The following is an 18,131-nucleotide window of genomic DNA, read 5'->3' as shown; positions in this document are numbered from 1 at the left end:
GATACTTCTCTACAGACTCGAGTTTATCCTGAACAATATCGTTTATACAGGTGGCTTGGTCAGCCAGCTTATCTTGGGCCCAAGCACGGAGTTCTTCATAGAATGTAATACCTGACTGGAAGTCCATGTCAGTGGTGAGAATTGCATCATTAAAACTCCTGGCCATAATTGGCCAATAAGCATCACCAGCTTTAATTTCACACAAACTGTAAAGGTCCCGCCAGGCTGCGGAATATGTTTTACGTATCTGAGCCATCCTACGGTAGAAGGGCATAGGCTGTTTTTCAGGGTCAGGGAGGGAAGTGACCAGAGTGGCTGCTTGTGGAGGATTGAACGTGACATACATTGGTGGAGCCCCTTCAGTAGAGGGGGGTACCTGGAGGTGCACTCCAGAGACGGTCTGTCTCTGTGAAGGTCTGTGATCTCGAGAACAGAACAAGCTATGTCCATGTATGTTATCATCTTCGGGTAAGTTTGGGAGGTCGTGGTAAGAGGCTACATCAAGGGAAGCCAGGGCTTGCACAGCTGAGGGCCCTGGAATGGGGAGCTCGGTAACTACATTGCGGGGAGTGGCCATCTGCGATGTGGTGGGATGGTAACCTGAGGCTGCCGGGGAGACACCCATAGCATGGGGTGGTCCCGAGGCAGCGGACTCGTCCGAGCCGACCACCATGAGTGGATAACTGGGATCTGCATCGGGTGAATATGGGACGAGGGCCATAGAGGAGTTAGGGGCAGACACAGGTTGAGCTAGGTGTGGGAACCGGGCAGACAGGGCTGAGGCAAGGAAAGACAATGGGTCGGAGGGAACAAGGGTAGGCACGAGAGGAGTGAGGATAGGAGGGGTAGAGCCGTCTGGAATAATGAGGCGGGTTAAAGTAGAACGGGCAGTGAGGAGAGATGGTAGGTCAGTGGGAGGGTTAGGAGGAGCGTCGGAGGGTGTAGTGGGAGGAGTAGGAGTAGTAGGAGTAGTAGGACGGGTCAAAGAGAAGAGGGCAGTGAGGAGGGATGATAAATCGGAAGGGGAAGGAGTGTTGAGAGAATTAGGAAGAGGATCGGAAATGGATAAGACGTCAGTGGGTGGAGCAGGTGGGGTGGGATTAATGGGATGGCCGAGAACAGCAGACATAGCAGTGAGGAGTGACGACAGATCAGTGGGAGATGTAGGTGGAGGCGGTGTGGTAGGACGGGCTGAAGAGGCAGAGATAGCGGAGAGTAGTGATGAGATGTTAGTAAGGGGAGGAGCAGGTGGGAGTAGCAAAGAAGAAGAAGAAGAAGGAAATGGCACGGGATCGGGGCAGTGGAGGGAGGGACTGACGGAGAAACAATAGGAATAGGCGGGGACAACGGGAGGGGTGGCGGACAAAGAGGTGGTGGGGATGTAAGCTCCATCAGCTCCAATCACAGGACAAAGAGGGGTGGGGGCATGTCCTACGTTACTGGGGGGTGGTGTCTGGGCGTTAACCGGGGAAGCTGGGCAGGAGCCATTCAGCACACTCTGGGCGCCATCATAGGGCGGTGGCCGTGGGGTAGTGAGGGGTGCATCATCATTACATACATTTCAATGATATACATAAATAGTCTGTCCTTCAAATTCTAACTCTTCCTCTGTCCAACCTTCCCGTTTGAGTCCCCTTGCAACCCGATACCAGACTTCTACAGCCTTTGTCAGCCCATTATCCAACAACAACCCTTCCTTATCGACAAGCAACTTCCTCCAAAACTCAGGCTGTAATCTACCGCTAGGTGACATTTGGAAACCACACATTTTAGCTATTTTCTTTATTTTCAACATTGCTTCCTCCCCTGCCCTTTCTTTCACGATGTCACAAGCCAAAAATCCCTTAGCAGGTCTAGCATGCTCCTGCCCAGTGGCGGATCCAGAAGCTAATCTCGGGAGGGGCACTGGCAGATTATTTTAAGAAACAATCCAGGCACAATAACCACTACAGCTTTCTGTAGTGGTTTTGGTGCCAGGAGTTACTGTGGCGCCCTCCCAGAGTAAGTAGTCAAACTGTTTAAAAAAATGTTTGATAACTTACCCATGTCTGCCGGGATAGGGGTTGTAGTGTGTATGTGTGTGAGGGGTGCAGTGTGTGTGAGGGTCGCAGTATGTGTATGAAGGGGTAGTGCGTGTGTGAGAGGGGTGCAGTGTATGTATGGGGTAGCAATATGTATATTGGGAGCAGTGTGTTTGTGTGTAAATGGTGCAGTGTGTGTATTGGGAGCAGTGTGTTTGTGTGTGAGTGGCGCAGTGTGTTTTTGTGTGAGGGGTGATGTGTGTGTGTGTATGGGGGGCAGTGAGTGTATTGGGGGCTATGTGTAAGGGGGGCTGTGTGTGTGTGTGTAAGGGGGAGCTGTGTGTGTAAGGGGGGGCTGTGTGTGTAAGAGGGGGGCTGTGTATGTAAGGGGGGCTGTGTGTGTAAGAGGGGGGCTGTGTGTGTAATAGGGGGACTGTGTGTAAGGGGGGGCTGCGTGTAAGGGGGGGCTGCGTGTGTAAGGGGGGGCTGTGTGTGTAAGAGGGGGGGCTGTGTAGGTAAGAGGGGACTGTGTATGTAAGGGGGGGCTGTGTATGTAAGAGGGGGGCTGTGTATGTAAGAGGGGGGCTGTGTAGGTAAGGGGGGCTGTGTAGGTAAGGGGGGACTGTGTATGTAAGGGGGGCTGTGTATGTAAGGGGGCTGTGTATGTAAGAGGGGGGGGCTGTGTATGTAAGAGGGGGGGGCTGTGTAGGTAAGGGGGGACTGTGTATGTAGGGGGGACTGTGTATGTAATGGGGGGCTGTGTAGGTAAGAGGGGACTGTGTAGGTAAGAGGGGACTGTGTATGTAAGGGGGGGCTGTGTATGTAAGAGGGGGGCTGTGTAGGTAAGAGGGGACTGTGTATGTAAGGGGGGGGCTGTGTATGTAAGGGGGGCTGTGTATGTAAGAGGGGGGGCTGTGTATGTAAGGGGGGACTGTGTATGTAAGGGGGGACTGTGTATGTAAGGGGGGGCTGTGTAGGCAAGGGGGGCTGTGTGGTGCAGTGTGTGAGGGGATAGGGGGGCAGATAAAAGATATTTTTTTTTGTTTTAATTATTAAATAATAATTAAATAAATAAAGCTAATGTCCCCCCTCCCTTCTTACCTTTGCTGAGGGAGGGGGAGACATTGCTTTCTCTTCCAGTCCCTGGTGGTTCTAGTGGGGGAGTGAACTCTAACCTGCAGCTCAGGCTAGAGTTCACTCTCGCGAGAACGGAGCGTTGCCATAGTAACGCTACGTGCTCGCGAGACGAGAACCCGGCGGAGCTGCAGGTAAGAGCTCCCCTTGGTTCTCTCTCTCACTCCCTCCCCTGCCGGCCGCCCAGCAATCTGCCTGTGTGGGCCGGGGAGGGAGATCACTGATCTCCCCTCCGGTCCGTGCAGGCAATCAGCAGGGCTGGTGCTTGGATAGCACCAGCCCTGCATGGGCCGGCAGGGGAGAGCCTCAGGCAGCAATATTTTCTCGGGGGGGCAATTGCCCCGTTGCCCCCCCCCTGGATCCGCCAATGCTCCTGCCCCATCTTTATCAAGCAAAGAGCGCCACGTGACAGTGACAGTGGAAGGGAGAAGAAGAAAAAGGAAAGTCTACAGTGCTCGACTGCCACGAGGACCTGAGTCCTGTGCGTCTTCCTTAAACGTAGACTAGTCACGAGTGTCCGCCCACCCGAGATGGTGGCCACGGACCTGAGCGGGCGAGCGTAGGTGACTAACACAGCGCTGGGCAGCAAACGCAGGAGAGATAGAGCATAAAAGAAAAGATAAACGTGGCGAGACTAAGCAGAAGACATTTGCAAAAATCACACACGTAGAGATGGGTATAAACTCCAGAATCCAAGACAAACCACACGACACACACGCACACACACACACCAAGGGTACCCACACTGTAACAACAATTAAACAGGATCCACAAAATAGCAGAAAGCAATATGGCCATGTACATATTAAAACATTTAGCATTGATCAGTAAAACGCAATAATGACAATCCCAGTCTCTCTCTCTCTGGACTGTAACCCAAACTTTTACCAGGTCAACTGTAATAACCCCACCCTACACTAGGTGGCCCCAGCCCTTCACCGGCTGCTCGTAATCTTCCCAACCCTCCTTTTCCTGGGTGGTCCACAGCCCTTCTCCGGCTGTCAATAATAACCCAACCCTCTTGCTCAGGTGGTTCCCAGCGCTGCTATCAATAACCCAACCCTCTAACTCGGGTGGTCCCCAGCCCTTTACCGGCTATAGCGTCCCCTGCCCGCTAGGCAGTCAAGCTAAAATTATTAAAGGCAAAACACATACACCGGCCGTCACATGCATACACACAAGCACTCAGGAGGCAGATAGACAATCGACAGGTTCGTTCAAAGAGGCACCGGATAAGAATTTACCTGTCTTGTAGCCTCCTGGAAGCCGGAAGTGGACGCGGAGACAGACCGACACAAAACAGGAGAATACAGGCAACGGCTGTATTTGGAGGTGATCAGGCTCCGGTTGTCCCACTTTCCGGAGGTCCGCTCCGGTCCGTTGGTTTCCGGCCCTCCGAACCAGCCAATCCGGGCCCCAATTTGGGCGCAAAATGAAGTGGAAATCAATCAATAAATTGATTATTTTGTGTATCTGCCCCTGGCCAAATTAAAGAAACAGTGCGTGCACGCTCCCTGAAGTAATTCACACCGGACAAAAGTTTCAGGTTAATGAAAAACGTGAGGAATGTTTATTAGAGGGGGTGGCATGCCCCTTATAAAGCAAAATTACATCATAAGCATTGTCAGAGATAACATTGATTTATACATCAATAATTGGTTAGGGGTTAAGTGGTTGATTCATTGCTCGTCCTACCGGGTGTGATGTCACTGGCATCTTGCGGGTCTCCCCCAGATTCACAGCGCCATCTTGTTAGTGAGGATGTTATTCGATGACTAAGGGAAACTCCCTGGCCCTAGCGGCCATTTTAGGTAAACTAAGTAAATCACATTATGAAGTTATAAATGCTGATTAAGAACTATATAAAGTAAATAGACATTTTACTAACTAGAAAAATTAGAGTAATATTTCATGTCCACAACACTTGGTAAATTTAAAGGTGTTCATTGGTGGAGCCCCTCAGGTTGGGAATCAAGTTGCAATTGGAACTGTTTCTGATTTTGTCTCCAACGATACATCTTTTGTACATACAGGACTTCAATACTGTGTTGCTACTTAGTGACCTTTATAATACAGTTACTGGTGTTCTAATCAGACGTAGCTGCTTATTTAATACTCCGTTCACACAGCATTTTCACTGTGTGGTCATTTACTGTGCTTCTACATATTAAAGTTTTGTTTGGCCAGTCACATTTTCGTAACATATTTTACATTAGTCAATTCTCTGGAGTTTTATCCTTATTTTTTGGATAATGTTAATATTTTAGATTTGCTAATAGTATCTAAAATAGCGTTGATTGGTATATGTCCTTAGTGACCCAATTTCCGCTCAACCTTAGGACAAACGTCCACTTGCAATCCGTAACTTTAAAATAGAGTATCTTAGATAAAATAACAAAATAACCAAACCTAGGCTTTTGTTATTTAGTGTAAAATAGGCTTGGCAAGAACTGAAATAACCTCTAAATGTCTTTAATGTACTGAGTCAACAAATGATCTAATAATAATGCCTATGCAATAGGTCATCACTTGGCAGATATACAAATGTGGGGAGAATTGAACCAGTGAACAAGAACTAATGTAGGATTGTGCTTATTGACTAGTGCATCATGTTTCTGCAATACAAAACAGATTAAAATGCTGTTCTGCTTACAAAGTGGTCAGGTCATTAACTACTTAAAAACTAAATGCTACACTATCTTGTCATCACAATAGTGTCTCTATATACCTTATACTAACATGGAACCTTTGCTTAATTAACTTTGAGGGCTTTATATAGAAGTTATTTTTTTTTTTTTTTTTTACCACTTAAGGGTGTGTTTGCTGTGCACTTAAAGATAGAAGGAGTTTTGGCATTTTTGCTATTTGCTCAACCACAATTTCTTATTTATTGCACCAATGCTTATTAGGTACACTTTTTATAAAGGCCAAAAAGGGCTTTAATTTCATGTGGCATATGCATAAAAAAAATTCAAATTTATGATTAAAAAAATACATTCAATGCCCCTCTCTTCCCCCTTACCCCACCTCTCCCCCCTCCCCCCCTCCCCCCCCCCCCCCCCCCCCCACACACACACACACATATTTTTTAAACAATAACACCAATGTATGTCTTTGCCACACCACATCACATGGAGCAACAGTGCCATATTAGAGACCGGCCCATTCCAATTTTTAAGTTAGAATTTGATTGATGAATTTGATTGGTCTATGTTATTTTGGGGCATTATAGCAGTTTGACTGCTCAAATTACCCCACAAAGAACTACCATTTGTGAAAGTAGACACTCCAGGGTATTTTATATGGCGTATATTGCGCCTTAACATGCCCCCATTTTTCACTAATTTCTGCCAAAGTTTGTGATAAAACAATGTATTTGTTTCATTCACATACACATTGCATGTTTGTTTTGTAAATTTATATTCAAACCCCAAAATTATGCTCAGCAAATCAAACAATACCACCAATGTATGCCTTTGCCACTATCTTGTGAAGTTACAGTGCCATATATGAAAACTGACTATTTATGTTTTTAATGTTAGAATTTTGATAGATTGATTTGATAGGCCTATGTGTCGATTTGGGGCATTGTAGCAGTTTCACAGTTCAAATTACCCTACGGGGTTTGTAATTTGGTATATTTTGAGACTTATTACACTGCCATTTTTGCAGCAATTTCTTTAAACCTTTATGTTCTTTTATTTTCACATATTTTTTTACGTAACTCCAATGCAGTTCAGCAGTTGATTTTATAAATTTGATGTGTATTATAGTAAGAAAAAATCACTAAATTGTGCTCATATCTCCTGAATACAGAACCTTGTTAAGTTGTTTTGTGAAAAAAAAACAATCTGAAGTTTCACTGCTCAATTTGCTGTAATTTAGGTGTCAATCACTCTTATTTCTATTTATGCAGCCCTAGCCACACCTCCCCTGGCTGTGACTGACACAGCCTGCATGAAAACAAAATGGCTTAATTTTTCATCAGAAATAACTTACTTTACAATTTGTTTTATCTCCTGCTCTGTAAATTGAAATTTAATTTAATTTCATGCAGGAGGCTCCTGCATGGTCTAGCAAGCTTTTAACAGAGCAGGAAATGAGAAATTCATAAACTAAATTAAACATAGTTTTCAATAAAGGAAGTATAACCGTCAGATTATTCTTTACAGGAAGTGTTTATGAAGGCTGTGTAAGTCAACTGAAGGGCTGTGTGCCTAGAGTGTATAAACAAAGTGATTTAACTCCTAAATGGCAGTGTATTGAGCAGTGAGACTGCATGGGGCATTATCTATATACCAAAACTGCTTCATTAAGTTAAAGTTGTTTTGGTGACTATAGTGTCCCTTTAACACATGTGGCTGCCTGGAGCGCCCTATCAAACACTATGTAAAGATCTTTCATCATTTACCTGCATATACATATTCACATTTTAATTTTATCTGAGATCGGATTGAACAAGATGCAGTTTCTCAGAACCTGTACTTTCAAAATGTAGCATTTTCCTTATTTTTTTTCCATTAAAATATGTACAATTTTCATTGATAATTCCTGGAGTAGACATTTCTAAGAAAAGTAGAAAATTACCAGCAAAGAACATCTGAAACAGTTTCCGAACCCATCCTGTAAGTGTAATTACTAGCTGTTATTATAAACTAACATTCAGTATCATTTGCTTTTTGTATTCTGTACTTGAATAACAGTTCTTCGGGAGACATTAACAGAGGAGCTTAAAAAAAATTAAGCTTAAACTAGGACATGTCAGGTCAGCTTAGGTAAAGAAGGGAGACATGGTACCTATTTACATGAGTATTGAGTTACTCAGCCACTCAATTTCAGATATACCTGTGCTGATGACTGATACACCTGTAAATTTAGCAAGCCAGGCAGTATATATAGGAGAGAGGGAGGGAAGGGGGAAGTTGAGTAAATACTATATCATGAATCACAAATCATCATTCCAGTTTCAAAGAGGATTAATAGTTTCATGGTTAGGGTGGAGTAAATAAACAAATCATTATTTTCTCTGTCTGATGAACAGAGCTCTAGTTTTCTGGAACAAGGCTTTGCTTTGACTGCACAGCAACAATTCAAAGGAAATTAATATATTGTAAAGAATGATGGGAACTCTGAATGAATTTGGAAAAATGTTCCCATCACAGACACCACCTATGTAAATCACTGACTATTCCAGAGTTTGATGTAGGAGGAGAATTTTATCTATGATGACTACTTTGTTTTGTTTGTTAATGTTTTTTTTTTAATGTAAACAAACAAATTAATCAAATGACTGCTTCCATTTATGCACTTAGTAGCGGACTACCAGGGTCATCATGACCCAGACATCCTGAGGACAGTGCAAAACAGGACACTTTGAAGGGGGGTGAGATGGGAGGGGAGGATACATACCATGTCATTGAGAGGAAGGTGGAAAGGCTATCTTAGTGCAACACAACTAACACAAAAGCTTTAGAATAAACCTACAACAAAATGCCTGATTTTTTATTTAGTTGCTTAAATGCCAATTCTGCTGCTAAGAATCATTGGATTCATCTTCATTGTAAATTAAAATTAAACTAATATAGATTTTTGGGACGTTATGTAAAAATAAATCGTTCAACCGCCTATAAAGATCTCATACTTTATTTTATTATTCTAAATATGTGTGGACATATATGTTTTTTAGACGACGTCATGCACTAGAAAACTATCTGAAATTGTTTTCATATCTCTGTAGCTGCATGGTAATAGGGCACACAGAGTGTTTTAAACTAATGAGCGTTCATAAGTGGGAGACGCTTTAATGAGTTATCACATTTGCTTTTATTTATACTCACTGCAATAATGCACAGATCTCGTCATTCAATATTAATTTAAATATAGTTCCAGATGTTTAACCTTTCCACCAAGGGATACATGTATGAATTGCAAGTATTTCTTGACATTAATATGTCTATCATCTTTTAAATATTTATTTATGGCCTTTTTCTCTTTACAAAAGTTTTCATTTTTTGCACAGAAAATCTGGTAGCCCTACGCTTTAAGCATCATAACTATCACAACAGATTTTCTTACCAACACCTATGCTTACTAGTTTCACTGCTGCAAACTTCAGTTATGTCTGTAAGTCAGTTTAAAGATCCATGATATTCGTTATCATGTGTCAAAGGCTGGGTTCCAAGTGTAACTGAGCTCAGCCAGCAGGTCTGGCTCTCTAGTGTAACTGCTACAAAAGCATGATGCTAGGAAAATAGCAGGTGTAAGCCTTTAAGTTATAGTTGCAAACAGTACCGCTGTAGATAGCTTTAAAAAAAAAAAGCTGTAAAAAAAAAAAAAAAGACAAATTAATGTCTATAGAAACATAGAAACATAGAATGAGACGGCAGATAAGAACCATTCGGCCCATCTAGTCTGCCCAGTTTTCTAAATACTATCAGTTTTCTATACTATCAGACCAAACATGTCATAAGAGGAACCGTTTTGTCTCCCTCCCACTGAGACAACAATTTTGGACTCTTCGTTAAAAAAAAATAAAAAAATAATAATAATCCGGGTGTCCCCATCTGGCAACCTTTTTTGTTGATGGATGGGGGTCATAATTATAATATTAAAAAGGGAAGAAACTAGTGTAACCCCCAGGCCCACACTCATGGGCTGCAGATTAAGGCCCTAAGTATCCAATTCAAAGAGGGAACTTATTGTCCCTTCACACTCCACTCAAAGGTGTCAGGTAGCATCTCTTATAAATTAAACAATGTGAAGGTGGGCGTGCAACTTTCCACTACCACAATTACTGGCATGACCATCCCCCTAGGAGTTCCCAAGCCCCTAGCCAAATCCCCCTTTAATATAAATAACCCTCCATAACACCCTCAAGCTTATAATAGTGTGTGGGGGGAGGGGAGTGGAGAGAAAGTCTTCTTTTCTTCAGCCCCCCAAAAAGACCAAACAAAAATCCATAATTCCTGGTGCAAAAAAACATGCAATACAAAAAAATGTATTCCTATTTGCATGACGAGTTCTCTGATCACCCCCATTATTTATTTTAAGGTCCACTGCCCAGTTGCTAGTTTCAAACATTTAGCAGAAATGCGGCAGGTGGGGGCAAATAGAGGTATTAAACCTCCCTTATAGTAATATGGACACGTAGCCTTTTTATTTATATTTACTTTTTTTCATGTAGTGGTTGACTAGCAAGTGCTGGCCAGGCACCATAAATTTAACCATGCAGCTTCAGATTATCATTCACTTGCAAAAAAGAAAGTGGATGATAATTTACAAATGTGAATCCTACATTTACTTTGAATTTTAGTAAAACTGGTGCTTTGTGAATCATCTGAATCCTATAATTTGTGTAGGATTGTTGGAAGACACTGAATGAATCTAGGCGCTTGATGCAAAGTCACTCAGGCCTGCTGAAATCTCACCATATTTGGCTTTAGCAGACATGCTAATTTGGTTGTCGGAATGGTTTTGGTGGTCGGAATTCGGTCATTTGGATGCAGACAAAATCTGTTGTTCAGGAAAGGGAACAGTGAAGCAGCGCCTTCTGGGTGCCCTCAAACTCGTATGGTGGTGAGTCAGTATGGAAAATATGAGGACAGAATATACTGTAGTATATTATATTGGTCATGAGGTAAAATAAGAAAAATGGCACTTACAATTTTCTGGAGCTTATGTTCAGCTCCAGATATATGCGCCTGGGCGGTATGATCCCTGCCTGTGGATATGTCGCTCAACTTGGTTCCTTGTAGATGGTGGGTCAGGACCTATTCCTAGTTACTGCCAGATAGCAGAGACTCTGGTTTGGGAAGTACTAGCAGCCATACCCAGATCTAACAAGCACTAGGAACCTCATCATCGCACGTATTAAAATCTGTTGTTCAGTGAATAACTTTGCTAGAGAACTCCTTAAGAGCAAACAAAATAATTTTTATTGAAGTTTTTATAGAAAATACGATAAATACATTGAAATATAAAGGAATAAGGAAAAACATTTACTAACTCTAAATACCTAGCTCAAATAGATAACATTAAAGCAAAGAATCTAATCAGAAAAATCAAACAATTAGTACAGTAAGGATAGAACTCTCCAAATAATGTAAGCAGATAAGATCAGTGCTAGTTGTAAAACTTTCAGTTTTAAACAGTTTTAAACCACAGGGAAACATAAGAATAGCAATTGTAAATTCATTGTATATCCATAATAATTTGAACCATACCTGACCTGGGATATCTTTCAGCAAGGTAAAGCTATTGATGTATCATCATCCCATTGTCTACAAATCTAATGAATTTGAATATATATCACCCACTGGAAAGCAGGAGTGCTGTGCTGGCTGGTGTGAAGTGAGGAGCAACTGGGTAGGAAGTCCCAACCGCGCTTCACAGCAGGAGCCAGGAGGGGAGGGGTCTTCCACAATTAAATATGTCGGCGAGTAGTGGCATAGCTGTGTTTTTAGGCTCCTCTGCCTCTCCCCCATTCTCCTCAGGAAAGCTGCGAGATTGCCATGTAGCTGTTACATCGCAGATTCGCCTTCCACCTCCGCCATTTTGGGAATGGAGAGCACTCCTTGGTGTGAGTGCCGCTGATCGTGGAGACAGTCTCCTGGGACCTTGATGACCGCTGCTGGCCCAGTGGGGGGGGAAGGGGAAGAGGGCCCAGACACAAGCCTTCAGCCTTCTGTGGGAGTGGGAGTGCGGCTTTCTCCCCCTCACAAAACATGCTTATAGGCCGCAGAGCCAAATCAAACTATTCTTCAGGAATGGCAACACAAAAGGTATCTCTGTGGGCACGACGTGTGCTCTGGCAAGTAGTGCCAGATTATGCTCTTTATCTGCAGATATTCAATAAAATCAATATAAATGTGCAGGAGTGTGACTTGCTTCTGCTCAGCTCTGCGGCCAGGCCCCGCCCCCCACATTAGGATATTTATTAAAGACATAGAGCTGGGTAGACTACAGAGATAACTATATCAAAAACACACCTGAACAATAAATAGAAATATAATACACAGAGTTTGGCACAATGAAAAGATTCCTATATAATACACAGAGAAATAACACACAGAGCTGGGAACAATAAGAAGATACTAATAACTATCCCACACAAAGGCGTAACTAGAAACCCAAAAAGTGCCCTGGGCCCTGGGCCCCCCCACCCTATATGTCCCCGCCCCCATACATCTACCCAGTGGCGGGGGGGGCGGTCCGCCCCGGTTGCCACTCACTAGGGGGGTGCCCGGGGCAGACTGCAATGCCCCTCCTGCGCCCATCGCCGAGACCGGCGGTCTGCAGCTCTGCAGTGTGCAGAGCTGCAGACAATGTGTCTCGCAAGCACTGCCCAATCAGAGCGTTGCCGCGGATTACCACGGCAACACTCTGATTGGGTCTTGCGAGATCCCTGGTCTGCAGCTCTGCGGAGCTGCAGACCGGAAATGATGGCCACCGGACCACCAGGGAGTCCCCACTGGACCACCAGGGATTTAAGGTAAATTTTTAGTCCCCCCTGCAACAACCCCCCTCTCCTCAACACCCCCATAAAAATCACCCCTTCCTCCTCATCACCCCCCTCACAATCACCCCCCTCATCACCCCCCTCTCACAATCACCCCCCCTCTCCTCATCACCCCCCTCTCACAATCACCCCCTCTCCTCATCACCCCCCTCATCACCCCCCTTCCCTCTCACAATCATCCACCCCTCCTCATCACCCCCCCTCTCACAATCACCTCCCCCCCCCCCCTCACTATGACCCCCTCCCTCTCTTTTTTTAAAAAAATCTTTATTTTGGTTGCGGGTGGTACAGGGTATCAACAGACGCCACAACAGCGCATTTCCAATTTGACAGTGGTTTAGCTCCTCATCACCCCCTCTCACAATCACCCCCCTCTCCTCATCACCCCCCCCCCCAAAATCACCCCCTCTCACAATAACCCCCCTCATCACCCCCTCTCACTTCATCCCCCCACACCATCACCCATCCCCCTCCCTCTCACAATCACCCCCCTCTCCTCATCACCCCCCCTCCCTCTCACAATCACCCCTCCCTCTCACAATCACCCCCCTCCCTCTCACAATCACCCCCCCCCCTCACTATGACCCCGTCCCTCTCATTTTTAAAAAAAAAAATCTTTATTTTGGTTGTGCGGGTGGTACAGGGTATCAACAGACGCCACAACAGCGCATTTCCGGTGGTTTAGCGGTGGCATAAAAAAATGTGCACATTTTTATACATTTTTTTTAACATGTTTAACTATACAGTTATAGTGTCAGAATAAGATTAACTAAAATACAATAATATAGAATAATTGATGGTTAACGATGGGTATATCGGCATGTGTGGTATGCAGACTGACAAACAAAAAAGAGATTCAGCTTTGCCTACGGAACTATGCAGTAGCTGGGTCACATAAGTTAAATTCCGGTGTTGGTCAGAGAAGACCCATATGAGCATGAGCTTAGTTAATGTATACACCTGTGCAGGGTTATTAAAAACAAAGTAATGCGGAGTGCTGCCAGGCAGTTCAATGGTGCCCGTTATGGCATTATGAGTCGGGGTGGGGAGTGTGCATGGGTGGCAGGCAGATAGCCCGTGGTATATGTGCGGGGGGGGTAGCAAGCAGGTGTGGGTAGGTACTTGGTGAGATTGCAGTAAAGGGGGGTGATCGTCCCTTTGTGTGTGTGTACAGATTGGTGTACAGAGTAAGGGCATCTCCTGAGCTTGCAGCCTAAGTGCTGCCTAGGAATGGCACTGTATCCAACATCGGGTTAAGCCCCTGTGGCCGGAGCCAGTGTCGCTATGTGCTGGGGGTGTAGATGTGCCTCCGCCGCCTAGGTGGCCTGGGTGGTCACGGTAGTAAGGGGGGATTATGTGTGGTTAGACATTATCCAACTGCCATGGTGTGACCCAAAATGTGAGTGCGAGTGTCTCCGCGGCGAGGGAGCAGATTAATTGTGTCACCAAAACATATTTTTATGGGGGTGGTTGATGGGCGGGCGGTACGTGACGTAACCACGTGCGCACGTGGCAGGTCCGCACGCTCCGGGGACCAGGAAGTGAGGCAGCAGAGAGGCAGCATGGACGCCGAGCTCGACGGCATAAAAAACTGAGGCGGCCGAAAAGGGGAGGCAGACTGGGACGACAACGAGACGAAACGAGAAATAAGGTGTCACAAGACCAGCTATAAGCTCTTGACTGCAGGTACCTGGGCTTTAGAAGAGCGATCTTGGCAAAGATCCGAGGGGCATGAGAGGTGCGCTGGGGACGGGAGCAAGGGAGGAAAATTAAAAGTGTAATTAAAGTGAAAGGAAAGAGAAGAAGCATCCAAAAAAAAAAAGGGGGAAGAAGAGAGGCAAGAGGTGATTGCAAGCTGGAGACAGAGAGTATTTGCGAGCAAACTGAGAAATATTTACTTATCTGTAATTTACTGGCACCGGTTGTGTTACCTGCTGAGACAAATGGTTTATATCTATTCAAGGATATAGTTACCTGCTATCAAACTGTAATAGTAACTTGTAATGGTAACCTGCTGAGACAAATAAGTCCAGTGAACATAAAAACTAATACCTGAGAGCAAACTAAGAGATACCTATATATCTGCAATCTATATGTACCTGTTACCTGCCAACTTATACTTAATCAACCTGTTTAGTCAAGTTGCCATTTATTTGTACCAGCTATCTGTCGCACAAACAAGTTATACATATTTAAAGACATACGTAAAAGGCTAACAAAGTGGCAAATACAACCAAAATTTTTGTATTGAAACTGAAGTAGCAGACCCTGCAACACATATGGCTCCTAAGAAAGAGAAAGCCCTAAACATTGAGAAAAAGAAAGCAACAATTGGTACATATTACTCCCCCAAAACGGCACCTACAGAAATAGAGAAGCAACGTAAATCTTTGCCCGTAGAAAATGCTGAACTCTCTGTCCACCATATGTCTAATTTATCAGAGGAGGACTTTCTGCACCTGCCAAAAACCCCACAGGGAATGACGCAACAACTACTATCTGAAATGCTGGACAACCTACATAAAAAAATTAAAAACGACATGGAACAAAATACAAACGACTTGAGGTCAGAAATTTCCATTCTTTCTGAGCAACTTTCAAGCCAGGCAACTATATTACAAAAAGTTCAAGAAGATTATGAACATATTAAATTATCCAATATACAATTAGAGAAGAAATTGCAAGACATTGAGACTAAAATTACAAATCTAGAAGATCGCTCCAGGAGAAACAATATAAGAATTAGAGGCATACCAGAAGCAATAAAACAAGAAGATTTAAGTTCTTATCTGGATAGCTTCTTCTCATATATATTGTCCCCGCAGACCCTGGGTCCTGAACCCTTTGAAAGATTCCACAGATTGCCCAAACCAAAGGAAATTGACAAGTCTCATCCAAGAGATGTTATAGTCTGCTTCTTGAGTTTCCGGATAAAAAATCTAATTATGCAGAAAGTAAGGAACAAGACCCTGGATACTGATGAATGGAGACATCTTAAAATTTTTCAGGACTTATCTCAAAAGACAAGACAAGCAAGAAGAACCTTTGCAGAGGAGACGGCAATTCTTAGAGATATGGACATACGATACAAGTGGCTGTTTCCGATAGCAATTATGGTCTTCTTCAAGGACCAACCATACATCTTTAGAGATAATACGGCACTAAAAGAGAAACTTACAACCTGGAAGCTCACTCCAACCTTAAACTGAAAACTTATCTCCTCTTTTTTTTTTTTTTTTTTTTTTCTTCTTTCTTTTTTTCTTTTTTTTTTTTTTTTTTTTTTGTCACATAGCACAATGACTTACACTAAATAAGGAGGAAGGGTTAAAAAGAAAGAAAAGAAAAAGGGAAAACTCACAACATAGATTGGTTGTATTTTAAAGAGTAAAAATATAAAGAATGATAATGATTAATTAATATGCACAATTTGTAAACATATAAGCACTATAAACGCACAAGACAAAAAGTCTCCCTAGATTACAAGCACTGAAAAGCGGAAAATATAAAGAATGAAAATGAGTATTATAAATGTACAGTTTAGGAGGGAAGGAAAATGAAAGGGAAGGGGAAAAAAAGAATAAGAAAAAGGGAAAGAAACCTGTAGCGAATATGTATTATAAATGCACTTAAAGTATGTATACCACTAAAATTAATACAAAATATGTAATCATTTTATATATGTATACCACTTAAAATATGTATACCACTAAAATTAATACAAAATATGTAATCACTTTATAAAATAGTTAAAGCAGAATCAACTTAGAGGAGAAAATGGGAATTATAGGAGGCGAGAAAGTTAATCGAGGAAATTTTGTTTACAACAACAAAAATGAAAAGGAAATTGTCCTAGATAGATTCAGATAACTGTATAAAGGTTTAATTAAGGTTCAATTAAGGAACCATTTGCAGATAAGTGGCGGGGTCAAAATATTTATCGAAAATTAATACTGTAATGTCTTTCGTTAAAAGGAAAATAAGGCCCACTATCCTGGTTCGGAGACCTGCGACGGCAGCAGGTTTAAATATGAGGACTTCACATAGAAGTTCTTCATATAATGGAATGAATGTTCAAGTAGATTGTGTGATGTGGAGCTTTTTCTGGAGGCCAGATATTAGACGGCCGAAAGGGGAAGACATGAAAGGATTTGGGAGATGGTTACTATCTGAGGGGAGGTTGGAATGGAGGAGGGATTGGGGGGAACAGTGGCTAGATGTCACTTAACATTTTATCTATTAATGCAAGGGGTTTAAACTCAGGACAGAAAAGAGGATACCTGTACAAATTACTGACGGACAGCAAAACGGATATTGGTTTCGTCCAGGAAACCCATTGGGTTAGCTCTGAGACTAAGCTATGGAATTATAAAAAATTTCAAGTGGTCCATAGAGCTAACCTGACTGGAAAAAATAAGAAAAGAGGAGTAGCAATTTTTTTTTCAAGTAACCTGAAATATGAGCTTGTTTATGAGGAGGTCGACCCTGGTGGCAGGTTTTTAATAGTAATAGCTCGAATTAATGATATACTGTATACTCTTGTAAATGTATATGCTCCAAATCAACTTCCATATAGATTTCTGGATAGCTTAATACAAAAGGTTGACCGCGTATCGTCTGGTAGCTTGATTATCGGTGGGGATTTTAATTGCATTGTAGATCATAAGGTAGATAGGAATAGAAGTAAGCCTGCAAATAAAGATGATAGTCATAGAATAGGTTCACCAATGATGCAGACTTTCCTAGCAAAAAACAGTTTGTATGACTGTTGGAGAACATTAAACCCAGAAGTGCGAGATTACACGTTCTATTCAAATGTCCATCAATCATACACTAGAATCGACTATTTCTTGGTTAGGGCAGGCACTTTGGAACGAATAAATAAAGTGATGATTGGACCTATAACATGGTCCGACCATGCACCAGTATGCTTAGTTATAAAAAATAATCCCGAATATAAAAGCAGAGACAGATGGAGATTAAACGAAACTCTATTAAATTCAGAAATCAATGTAGAAGAATTGAGCATTCAGGCTAAAGAGTTTTTTGAAAATAACGATACCGGGGATGTTTCTAACGCTATGTTGTGGTGTACTTTTAAATCGTACATGAGAGGATGTCTTATTAAATTGGGTGCTAATATAAAAAAAAAGAAAGGAAGAGAGCTGAATGAGCTTAATATTGATCTGGCAAAACTGGAACATCTTCATAAGACTACTCTAGATTATAATACCTTGGAGGATATTAAGGAGATTAGAAAAAAAATCCTAGTAAAAAATCAAGAGAAAATTAATAAAGCAATGCTAACATTAAAGCAAGGATGGTATTATGGAAACAATAAAACAAGGAAGAATCTCACAAATAAATTAAAAAACAAAAACAAACTTCAATCTATAAAATCTATAATAGCTGGAAACAAAAAATGTATTTCGCCAACTCAAATAGCCAATGCATTTGAAGAA

This window comes from Pelobates fuscus, chromosome 5 (assembly GCF_036172605.1).
Source record: "Pelobates fuscus isolate aPelFus1 chromosome 5, aPelFus1.pri, whole genome shotgun sequence".
NCBI lineage: Eukaryota > Metazoa > Chordata > Amphibia > Anura > Pelobatidae > Pelobates > Pelobates fuscus.
This window is presented reverse-complemented; position numbering follows the sequence as displayed.